Below are 10,983 nucleotides of genomic sequence, written 5' to 3' on the forward strand. Positions count from 1 at the left end.
TGATTTCACTACAAACCCCTATAGATGAACGACCCTCTATAGCATTCTCAAGGCTACAGACAATTTCAATTATTTCTAAAAAGAAGAAAATGATCGTATCTCCTCCACGTACAAACGTCTTTGTTATTTATAAAAGAAGAGAGAGAGAAACATTTAACTAACAAAAAACTAAATCAAAAACAAAAACCACTCATACAAAGTTTAGTGACATTCATATATTTGAAATGAAATAATTATTTGACAACAAAAATCATTTCATTTGACTACACCAACTTAACAGCACCAAAGTGTATCCATTTTCTGGTTTTGCCACCAAATTATTTTATTATGAATTCATCGATATCCTTCGAAACGCAATCAACTGATATGCTATAAAAAAGTGTTGTCAGTTACCTATTTTATTATCTGTTCAAATCGACACCCGGATATATTGTAAACTATTTCCGTGTCGGCACAAGGTCGGGGACAAAGTCAGTTATAATATGTAACTCACCCCAAATTCTACCCAGAGTTGTCGTTTCCCGCACTCACTACCATTCTTAGTAGGTGTAAGGTACGACTACTCCAGACAGAGTTTCGTTACCCACCATGAATTTGTCGTCCCCTGCGCCCCCTCTAAGTGTAAAGACAACTATGAACACATACAAAACATATGGCATTCCTTGGATACCGTAGATGAACTCCATTTAAACTGAATCAAAGGTAAATATTTCATTCAAAACGTAAAAATATACTTAAATATTGTAAATACACATGTATGATTTAGGTATTAAAAACAAAACACACACACACAATCTAAAATCGCACTGTTCGCTTCCAATTCAGCACCACAACGATAACGATTGCAGTTTACTTACAGGTATCCATAATGCCAAAGTTGCCGCCCCTTGTTACTCGCTCCAAATGAAAGGAACGAAAGTCATGGACAAACGTTTGTATAGTGTGGTGTATTGTTATATATATAAAAAATAAAAAATAAACCACAAAAACATACATAACTGATGGAAAAGATCACCGTTACTACAATTACAAATAAAACAAGTCTTCGATTACCTGTCAACTTTGTGTTTTACTAACAAAATGCATGTTTACCTCACATTATCTCGGTCAAAACACACACACAAAAAAATAATTAAAAAAAATTCACAACATTTTTGTTTTTTTGTTACTAACGTAGTTCATCTTTTTTTGTTACAAGTTCAACAAATGGTAATCTTTTCTATAAATAAGTCCGTATTTTGCGGAGTGTGATGGTGTAATGTCCCTCCGAGCCTTCAGAGGTTCGCTTCGACGTTTGCTCGCCGATGGTGGCAAGTCCGGCATCACACTATACCCGAAACCGCAAGCGAGGCTGTAAGCTGCCTCCATCAACTCATCCCTGTATAGGAGACTACTTAGTCGGATGATGACGTTGTATTTACCCTCACTGCCACCTGGGAGACGGTGCACTGCAGTAAAAAGCATGGACGCTGCTGTTTCCTCCGACATTTTTAACTTTTGAGTAAAAATAAACCGTACTTTAGCCTCAATGACCGTGAGTTTCTCCTTTCAAGTACCGGCGATTCCCCGAATCAACAAATTCCACTTCCGGGACCAATTATCCTTTAGCCGTTCGTCCTCTTCCTCGGTTACCTTGTTAGAATTTTGTTTTCAGAATTTGGTAGAGTTGACTCGTGTTATTCGATCGCGCGCTCATTAGTGTTATTTGCGAACTGCTCTAGATTGGATACTTTATCCTTCAGACATGCACATTTGTGTTAACGAATGTTATCTGCACGTGTAATTTAGCGAAGCACGTGACAATATCACTGAAACCCGTACATGTATACATGTCAGTAACGGACTGTTCCATATCAGTAGTTTGATATGAAGACATCTGGATAGACACTGTCAATAATCGTCAATATATAAGTTTGAAAATGTACAATATGTACTTAGTGTTGGACAGTATAGAGTCACGCTTCACGCGCACCTGTACCTGTATGTCTATTTCAACGTGTATACCTGCGTATCGGGTAAGGTGTTTACGTGAAAGGTGACAAATACATCTTAGCATACCTAGTTGTGAAATGTGTGTACAGGTACAGTTGTGGGATTTCACAAGGTTACACGATATGCGGTGTGCGCACGATGTGTGCACGGTTTGGGAACGATGTGTGCACGATGTGCGAACGATAAAAATGTGGGCGATCAAATCTTGCGCACATTTGTTTGCACGATGGACGAACGTTGTGCGATAACAATCGTGGTTGGTGTAAATTGAGGAATGCCTTAACAATATATACGGTTTCGTGTTTAAAAATATAAACCTTGATTTTTACGTATGTTTCTATATTCTACCTACACCTATAAAGTTATCTTTATATCTATACTTTCTTAAATTTAGAAATTGTGTTTTTGGTATTTTTTAAACGACCTTAATCGACACCTGTGAAATCACAACACAGTCCCGTATACAGGTAAACATAGCCACTAGCCGGTAGTTTTCCCCCGCCGGGGGCGCTTACGTATTTTGTCGGGTAGGGCCAGGGGTGTGAAAACACAGGTGAAGGGGAGCTATAGGCAAACGGAATGCAAATAACAAATACTAAACATCCAGCTGTGTTTTCATTACGGTCATACGGTATCGCATATCAGCTCTATGTGTCAGGTACAGGCCAGGTAAAACTCCGGTAACTCATCAAATTGTTAATTACATATTCTGTTACCTTGGCGCGAAACCCATTCTTGACAGTCTAACGGTCACTGTAATGCTGTGTTACACGCATTGTACAACTGTACATAATCTTCATTACTGTGATGAGATATTATAATACATACAGTTTTCATTATTGCATACGAGCTTTCCGTATTTTTTTCAATCCGTAATATTGATCTACAAATTGTACCCAATCGCACAGTTATGCGGAAGGAAGCGCACAACGGGGCGAACGATTGTTAAATCGCACAGTTGTGCGCACCATGTGTGGACGATGTGCGGACGGTGTGTGAACGATACATGCACGGTGTGCGCACGCTAATTTTGGTGCGTTGTGCGGTCACACAACTGTAAAAAACACTAAACAACTGTGTCCAGTGCTGACAGCAGGAGGCTCTATATCTGTGTACAGGTATGACATCAAAGGGATGTCAGCAGGTGGGCAAGGGGGTACCTGCAATTAGTATGTAGATTGCAATTGGTGTAGATTATGTGTCTTCCAGTTTTCAATTTATCAACAATGTCCTCAGTCGAGATAACAGGGAAATGTATAAGTAGAGACGTACATGTATATATTACTATAAGGATCAATTTCAAGAAAAATATGAAATAAAATGAGTAAGTACTGTCACAGTTATATTATATGCAAACCACAATTAGTACAACTGCATTATTCGGCAGATGAAAGTCAGAAACGAGGCAAATAATGCTGGACCATGCTAAGCACATTATATATCTGATCAAGTGGTTTATTGATAAATAACTAATCTTTGTGAGACTTGAACGGACAGGTTCTCCTTCTGCAAATATTCTTAGAAGTGGTGTGTATATTTGTTATGTGCTAAATTCATTGGATTGCATAAAGAATAAAAACGTTTCAAGTTTTATGACTGGGATTAAAAAAAAAACGGGTTGCTGCTCAATATGAGTATAAATTATTGTACCGGTGCATTTTTTTTGTCAATTCCAATCGTATATCTACATATTATAAAGAGAGGGGTGCGGTACGTTAATTTGACTCATTTGTTAATCAATTGTTTTGTGTTGTATATAGGTGTTCATCAAATGTTCTAAAGATCAGTTTAATAATAAAAAAGGATATTATTTAGTCACTGTATAAACAAATTATGTAAAAAAAACCAAAAACATTTCCATTTAAATAGCATGCAGCACACCGTTTGCCTCCTCAGGGAAACTCATTTCATAAATAAAATTGTGAAAAAAAACCCATTTATATGTATGAAGTCTTTAAATATTATCTACACAAGTAAGTGACGACGGAATATATCACACATGTAGCTAAAAAGCTCACATATCGTACGCACGATCAAAGCTTCCTGGTATATTCATTTAGGGCTGTTTTGACAGCGTTGAACTTGTGACGTCACAGATATGGGCTACCAATATCGAGGCGATCGCAGCTGAGTCATAGGTGTGTTTTTCAGATAAATCACAATATCTCAGAAACGGAGTCAACTACGACGTTCCCACTTTTTTAGTCTTTTATTGTATAATATGAAGTATTTTCATAGCTTGATATAGCAAAACGTTCAGGGTAAACTTTAAGCTCCTATTTTTCAAAGGTTTGACATTTAAAGCNACTACAGCCATGTCCCATGACCCCTAGACGTTTAGCTTTAACCGTGTCCAGTATCGACATATCAAACATGTCTGACATAAGATTACAGTTTAAATATAAACCATAATAAATAACAGGATTAATTTACGGCCTTTTTTTACTTATCGCGTCTCTTGATAAGGTAGGCTTACGTGTCTCTTGGACCAACGCTTAGGTATAAACCCAAGAAGTTATTGACGTGTATACTAAATCCCATTTTAAATGCCGTAAGATTTTCGATTTATATATTTCAGTAGTTCCATGAATTTAAATTAAATCATCTAGAATTTGGATCTTTGCCAAAGGGATTTAAGTACAGCTAACATTCTAAGTGTTTGCTTGACTCTTGTTTTATAGTTTTTATTTAAATCGTTGTATAGCTTTATAGCAACTGAACGCAACACCCACATTGTATTTGTCATAAACGTAAATCTTATTGAAGAGCTAGTTAACAATTCCGCAGTAAAACGTTTACAAGTGTTTGAAAGAAGAACTCTTACCGATTGGTGCTTTAGACTTTCATTCATCCATAAATCAATGATTTTGGACGGCTGCGTAGAATAAACGTGAAAACGTTTATTTATATTCATAATAATTAACAACGTTACTGTATATGATGTAAGCTAAGGAATATCCCATATACAGAGATAGTTTTCGATGAATCCTATAGGTAACAGCTATGACACAAACCTTTATCACATGTGTGGTGAGCTTTGCCAAGATTATATAGAGCAGATACTATTATTGATAAGTTAAGAATTGTTATAGTCAGAATACACGAGCTGTCATTTAGTCATGACATGCATGTATGTCCTGAAAATGAAATTATATATCATCAGCTTAGAGGCAGGCAAGGATAACCATCAATGTTAACTTATTTATTATATAGCAACGAATTTAAATACTTTCATAAACCCTTGTAATCTGGATTACATACTGAATAAAATCAATACAAACTAGTGTTGTTAATCAGGAATTGATCTGTGCTATCCATCAACTTATGTATAACCAGCTGATATATGATTTGTTTATCATAAGCTTTGCATGTTGCCGCCTTTCTTTCGTATCTACGATTTGAAGTTGTTATGCTGAAATCTAAATATTTTGAATGTACCGTATGTATTATTGCTTTTGATAGTGAAATTAATCGTCGAGAGAAACTACAAAACGATGCATCAATATTGTCTGCAGAAGTTTACGCTATATATTTTGTCCTTAAACCCATTAAATTAATGGTGTACCGAAGTCAATCATATATTTTCATTTTTCATCTGTTCTACAGAGCATTCGCTACAAAACTTTGAAGAAAAGCTCAAATAGGAAAAAGAAATCAATTTTACATAGTATTTACTCAAAACGTCACAATAACATTATGCGTATTTCTACCACCGCTTTGTTTTAAACTTCAATACATAGCATGTAACGAACAATTTGCAGTAAAACACTTATTAGGTTAAAACCAACAAGATTTTTTTTTAAAATAGTATTACAGATATCATATCACTTTTCGAAACAGACAGTTTCTCTACAATCTAATCTACCAAAAAACTGTTGGTCTGTTTAAAACGTTATAACTAGCCATACCCACTCTCACTTTTCAAGATGTCATTTTTTCATTTTTCATTTGGTGTCCTTTCACTTCACATGTTTTATCTACTTTTCTTTTGACCCTGATTACCTATTCTATGTTGATGGGCCGTTAAGAATTCAATAAAATAATAATAACTCTCAAAAAAGTATTTTTAATCCCAATTAGTAAAGAATTAGACATACACAAAAATGTGTTTAGAAAAATAGATTTAGAAATATATTAATATCACATATAAACGATTAAAGGGAGCAAGGCCCGAGCTTTGTATAATTCATAGGTTTATTAGGAGACATGTTGAAATGATCTATTTGTCATACGTTTCGTCACGAGGAGATATTTTTAACACATTTAAACATTTCTAGGTTTTGCACATCAACTATTCATGAAAATAAGAAGGTCAAGCATTATTAGTGATTCATCAGAGATAGACGAGAGCCATGTCTAGTAAAATTACAACAATATTTAACCCTTACCTAAAATCAACCTTAATATCATCCTTACTCTACCATTAACCCAGTCATAATTAACGATAACTCTACAATATCACAATCTGTCCTCCCCTTCTATATAAACCCAACCTGTACCCTACACTAATATTCCTTAATCCCATTTTTGTTTTTATCTTAGTCAACCATGATACTTTATTTACATAGCAATTAGAAATATGTTTGCCCTATATTAAAGTTTATCTCTTACTACCATTAAAGTACACAAATCCTATCTGTTAAAACTGCCCTGCCAAATACTTTTCTAGTCCTAAAATGTACCTATACCCGAATCCAACACTCTCTACCCTGACACAAATATTATGGTACCCTACCCTACTTTTTATATTACTTATTCTACCATAACCATACAACCACTCACATTCCCATACATTAACGTTGACTATTTACTCTATTTACCTCACTAACCATTACATAGTCAAACTAAACTTATACTTATCAGCTTTATATATACCCTTACCCAAACGTTCATAATGAGGAGAAAAATTCATAAGTGTACCTCTTAAACACTGCATTGCATGACCAATAGTTGCACGCCACGCTCCGAAAAAGATAAGGATATCCCTGCACTAGTATAAAAGAGATCGGATTATGTCCCGGTGCACTTCTATCCTCTCGCCAATAGGACTTTGACAAACTTAAAGAGTATCAGTCAACAGGACTGATAACGTATGTAATTGAGCTAAAACAATGTATTTTGTCTACCTTATGTTCGATAACACATTAGCATAAATGATATTTATTTCAGCCTAAAACGAATAATCTTTCAAATTGTATTGGTTGAAAACAATATATAGACCTTTCGACAAAGATAAATGTCACATTATAGTATATGTTTTTATATGTAGTCATGGAATTTTAAACAATTATTTCATTGGTACATGTGCCACCTTAAAAAGAAATTATGAAGAAAAAAATAATATTCATGAGTTTATCATAACAATGGGTTGTGACTTGTGTTGCAATTCTCTGTAAAGTTCATTACGTATATAGTATATTCAACATGTGTATTTCAAGTATCTAGTTGGACGTTTTGGATTGAAGGTTTTACAAGAAGTGTTTTATTGTTTGCCCAGTATCAATTTTCTAACGTCCAACGGTATTGTTTCATATATACCGTTCAATCGTGTAATAATTATTACCTTTCAAGTTATGTGTATGTAAGGAATGTATGTGTTATTTCCTTTTAAGAATTTGAGCATTTAATATGTAAGATGTAATGAAAGTGAACTATAAGAAACAATTGATCAAGGTTGGTTGAACGTAAAGGATTTAAGGTCATATCAACAGCTAAGGTTGATGTTAAAAAAACCTGTCGAAGGCTACGAGTGAGGATAGATTAGGTGTTATCATCCATGTATATAAAATAGCGTAGTAATAGAAAGGTATTTGTTCACATTGTATAAATCTAAATAGAAAGTAAATATGAAATAAAAGTGAGACGCCGTAAGGTACTGCTATCACCTACACCTCATATGAGGAATAGCAGAAACCTTATAAATCAGTAACTATGTTTTAATTGATTTTTTTGATAACTTATCCAAATAAAGTTGGACATAAACGACTTTTTTTATAATAATCAATCGATTTTATCATAACCTTTTTGAGTTTTTAATATCGCTTATTAAATGAGTGTTTAAGTTGTATGCATGCTTGCATAAGACATTGGGGTAAGCGGTAACGAACAAGAGTTGTATTTGCTTTCACATAAATCAATAATGTTACTCTAGACTTCCGTCGCCTGAAGTGATACAACATAAAACACTTTATATCATTGGTACCTAGTCACCTGTCGCAGGGTAGTCAATACCAGTTTATTACGTGACAAGCCAACAGATGTGCGGTAGCAAAAATGGAATTCAGGTATTACGTTTATAATTTTAGGAGGGGCAACAGTCATATCTGTTCAGTAAATAATCAGTTAAAATGATGTGTGACGTGCGATCACCTGTCTTCTAGTTTAGTAGATTGATTTAGTCATAGCAGTGACCACTTTTTCTCAGAAGTCCTTCTACAATTAATCTAATGATGGTATCTCATAGTTTACTATCAGTGTCAGTGACACAGTTTATTTCTCGTCATATCAGCTGATATGCATGTATATAATATACATTGATATGTTTACCCACATTTTATACCGATGAAAATGTTTATATCAGATTAGTCAACTATATATGGGACGGAATGCCTGAGACATATATTGACGGTATAAAAGCTTCTCTTACTATTCTAAGTTATGTCTTGTCTTTGCAAATTAGTGTTTTGCCTTTTACAACAATTATGAAACACGTTTTACAATCAATACTAATAACTCTCGGACAGTAGTTTACCATGGGTAGTTGTGGCTTTACCCTTACCTATAGGCTTAACCAATACCACGGGAGGACTTGTATATAGGTATTTTCCAAAACTCACTTCATTTAGCCAGCTAAAATTGGAATTATTTAAGGGAAGCACACTCATAGTACAACCTTCTCACTGTACAGATTTTATGGAAAAAAGTCAGCCAGTTTATTTCAGATTGATATAATATCATCTTACAGCTAATTGTGACTTAGTTAACACTAACTGTGACTGTGGTTATATTATTGAAGATGCAAGTCACTTCTTCCTCAATTGCCCTAGATATATAGATGAAAGACAAGTTATATTTTATGAATTATCTCACTAAAACGAGAGTTATAATATCATTTCAGATACAGTTGTGGAATTGCACATCGTTACATGATGTGCGGTGTGCGAAAGATGTGTGGACGTTGTGTGAACGATGTGTGCACGTTGTGTAAACGATGTGTGCACGATGTGCGAACGATCAAAAGTTGGACGATCATTGCTTGCGCAAATTTGTGCGCACGATAGACGAACGTTGTGCGATAACAATCGTGGTTGGTGTAAATAGAGATATACCTTAAAGGGTCATCACGTGAAGAGCCATTTTGTTTTTGAATGTATGTGTCCAGTTTGACCACTTGAATTGTTCGGGAAAGCCCTGTTAAAAATAGCGCCTGGCGGTTTTGAAACGAGGCAGTTAACACAGGTGGTCTGAACGAGATCCAAAGGGGCCCCGAGAGAGGGGCCGTTAGGCAACTGCAAATTCTGACCGAACTATGAAACCAAGTAATATGATTTCTAAGTCCTTTTTGAAACTTATTGACTCGGTAATCATCATCATCAGAACTTAATTGCACGCATGCCAATATTCAGAATTGCAATAAAGAAATATTTGTTGGCAACTCCTTCCCTCAGCCAAGTGTATATGCATTGACAAGTATAAAAAAGAGAAAAGTTTGTGAATTTGTTTTACATTATACAACTCAATGTATTTGGAAACTTCTTTTTTCGATACCATGCATTATATATATTCATTTATACTCTCTTTCCCACTTTCACTGCCTTCATACTCTAACACTTAATAATTCATATTAGCCAACGAAAACAGGTGACCTTTTTCCAGTTTTAAATGCGCATTCCGATTCTATCTGGAGTCGAAAAGTAATTGATCATACATTCTAAGTAAATATGATGTGCAAACAGGAACTGTTGAAACATAACGATTTAAACAAAATTATCTGTTATGCGATCCTATTTACTATAAGTGTGTTCTCCCTAAGTTATTCATCCCGCTGAATCGTCATTTTGACATATTTAAATCTTACATGTTAATAAAAAAATCGTTTACTTCAGCAATATAATTATATCTTACCATTTTACTGAACCCGGGAATATTATAAAGTATGTAAATCTAATAGCGCACATATCTCATTTGACCCCGAGTACCGACAGAAGAGAGAACAGAATACGCCGTGGCTATCACAACAGTTATGCCTTGGAGGGCCTCATAGCAAAATCAAACTAACCAGTCACGTATCCCTTCCTTTTGCATACACTACTGTATATAGAAACACAAAGTAAACTCTCTCCGATACATGCCCGTTAACATACCAAAGTAAGTTCATCTGTGTTCCAACTCAGACAAAGATATTAACGAGGTTAATAGTTTTAGATATGTATTCATAACATAAACGGAATTTCTGTTGATTCCATTTCAGCTTTAACCGGCTATCCGGAAAAATACATGCACCGTACTAACTGCTAGGGCAGATATTTTCTCCTTTGAATACTTCACACCTGCAATACTGATTCTGGAACGTAATCCTTGCGCTATCTTTTGACCATTTGGCAACTTTTCGCCTCGTAGCTGACACGGTGACGGTTTCCTCACACGGCTAGATATTCTGTTTACAATGAAATGGCGTGCTATGCTCATGTGCTAGCAGAGGGAAATTCCTGAACAAAACGTTGGTCAGACAGGTAGTAATCCCGATGATTATCTTAAAATTATTAATTTTTATGATTATATATCAGACAAATCCGATCGTTATTATCCATAAGGAGACTCACTTGATATGTTTATGTAGTATTAGAAAACAAAAGACATTTTTGTTTACACTTCACCGTGATGCCCCTTTAACAATATATACGAGTTCGTATTGAAACATATGAACTTCATTCTTACGTATGAGGTTATCTTTCTGTCTATACTTTCTTAAATTTAGAAATAGTGTTTTCG

This window comes from Mizuhopecten yessoensis, unplaced genomic scaffold (assembly GCF_002113885.1).
Source record: "Mizuhopecten yessoensis strain PY_sf001 unplaced genomic scaffold, ASM211388v2 scaffold10249, whole genome shotgun sequence".
NCBI lineage: Eukaryota > Metazoa > Mollusca > Bivalvia > Pectinida > Pectinidae > Mizuhopecten > Mizuhopecten yessoensis.